The sequence below is a fragment of the Pteropus vampyrus genome, unplaced genomic scaffold (assembly GCF_000151845.1).
Source record: "Pteropus vampyrus isolate Shadow unplaced genomic scaffold, Pvam_2.0 Scaffold548, whole genome shotgun sequence".
In the NCBI taxonomy this organism is placed as follows: Eukaryota; Metazoa; Chordata; class Mammalia; order Chiroptera; family Pteropodidae; genus Pteropus; species Pteropus vampyrus.
In genome coordinates, this window is record NW_011889329.1 from 612499 (window position 1) to 615005 (window position 2507).

Below are 2507 nucleotides of genomic sequence, written 5' to 3' on the forward strand. Positions count from 1 at the left end.
TAAAAACACTGCCAGGTAAGGATGAGGACTCCACCTTGCTCATGAGAAAACGGAGAGTCAGACATGTTCCTTTTCTTGTTCAACACCTGGAATTCAAACCAAGATCAGTGTTGTTGCTAAGCTTTTTCAAGTGCAATGATGGCATATAGCTATAATTCCCAGGGGGAATATCATACCTAAATTAAGTTTAACAAATGTGTTCTCTGAACTGAGAGTTAGAAGAAATAATTGTTATATGTTTCTACTTCTCTGTTCTGGTTTCACCATCTTTTGAAAGTACAGATCGCTGGCCAAAATGGATCTATTAATAATTAGTCCTCTGGGCCATTTTTAAAAATATTAACCATACAAATTAAACCACCTTATCTGAGAATTCTGAATTTAGAGAACTAGCTATTACAGTTGTAGTTGCATTTTTACAGAAACTATTGGAATTTAACAATATCATGGTTCCTACAAATTTAATATTTAAAACTAACTCATTAGCTATGGTTGATTGGTTCTATGTGGACTTGTCAATAAAGATTTTAGTTTATAGAAATACACACACACACACACACACACACACACACACACACACGGAATATTACTCAGCCATAAAAAGAATTAAATCCTACAGTATGATTCCTAATGTTATGTTAGGCCACATGCTGACATTTTAACAACTTCCTCATCTATCAAGTGAATTCCAAAACATGTCTTTAGTTCCAAATTAGGTGATGACACTGATGATAAAGGTTATTTTGGTGAGTTGTTCAGGTTGTGGTATGGTCATCTTTAGACTAAGTTCCTATTTGTCCATGAGGCTTGCAGTCCATGCAACTATACTAAGTTTCTGTTTATCATTAAATTCCACAAAAACTTATTTATATAACAAAAAATGACAACTTTTAAAATTAATAATAAAAAATATACCAGACTCAGAGAAATGGTCATTTTTCCTCTGTTTTGTTTTCTAGTGTGAAGCTACCTAAAGAAAATAAATGAAAACTAGAAGCTTTATGAGTATTAGAATCAAAATGAAAGTGTGATATTAAGGGAAATTTTCATGAAGCGAGCACAACCGAATAAGCTTCCTTTCTCCAAAAGAAGATAACAATAAAACTTCCTGGGATAAAATGGTCACTTATTGGACTTTGCCTCATTAGCATAATAATCTTTCCAATTCATTTAACATTTGCATTGGGCTATTGATCTAAAAGTCATCCGAACTCTTCCATATTTCTTTGTTCTCTCAAGAAATTTGTAGATGAGAATTCAAAAGGATATGAAATTGAATACACAACAACTAGGATCGATATTCAAGAACCAGCATATACTCTCACTTAGAACATGGGGAGGCAATGAGGACGTTCCTACTTCCCACACTTTTAAATTTAGCAATGAACAGAGATTTCTCATTTACAAACTACTGTTGTTTTCTTAAAAAAACTTTTTTTTATAATCCTCCCTCAAAATTAACCTCCTTGGTTAATTTTGTGGCCATGTAGCCCCTTGTAGTGTGTATATGTACTTTTCTATCTGAGGTATTTTTCGCATATTTTCTCCTTTCTCTGAATCACATCATCATCATCATCATCATCATAATAATAATAATAATAATAATAATAATAATAATAGCTAACATTCATTGAGCACTTTATATGTTTCAGACACTGCAATATAAATGCTTTATATACATTATGACATATTTTCACACTCTTATAAGGTAGTAATATTTTATAAGATAAATCTATTATTATTTCTATTTTAGAGATGAGGAAACTGAAGCTCAGAAAGGTCAAATAAGTTTCCAAGTTTGCACATATCATAAGCCAAGAACCAAATCCAGAGTCTCCAGAGTTTAAGCCAATACAATCAAGGACATCAAAGAAAAAAGTTCCTAAGCAATAAGTTCTTAAAAGATCATCCTCAGTATTAATCATTGTCAATAAATACAACGGTGAGATTTTTTTCGTATATCTACTTTATTGTTAAAAAGATTAGGGATAAGAGTACATAATGTAAAAGGGAAGGTAGGGGTGTCCCAGCTGTGAAAGGGGATGGGAGAACTTTCTGGGATGATGGAAGTGTTCTGTATCTTGACGGGGGTTTTCGTTACACAGGTTGTATTCATTTGTCAAAACTCATCAAAGGGTACACATAGGATTTGTGCATTTCAGTATATGTTAATTTTACTTAAAAATCAAATTAAATATTAAACTCTAGTTAATGCTGAGCATGCTAAAGCATTTAGGGATAAAACGAACTGATGCTGAAAATTACTTTGAAATGCATAAGAATTAAGATGGACTAATGGATGGATAGATATGTGCTAAAGTTTATATAGCAAGCTGCGAACAATAGAACCTAGGTGATAGGGATGTACATGTTAACTGTACAATTCTTTTAGCTTTCCTTCATGTTTGGGAATTTTTATGATAAAATGTTGAGAGAAAAACATGATTGAACGAAGGAAGGATATAGATAATTATAATAATAACTAATATTTACTGAATGCTTACTAT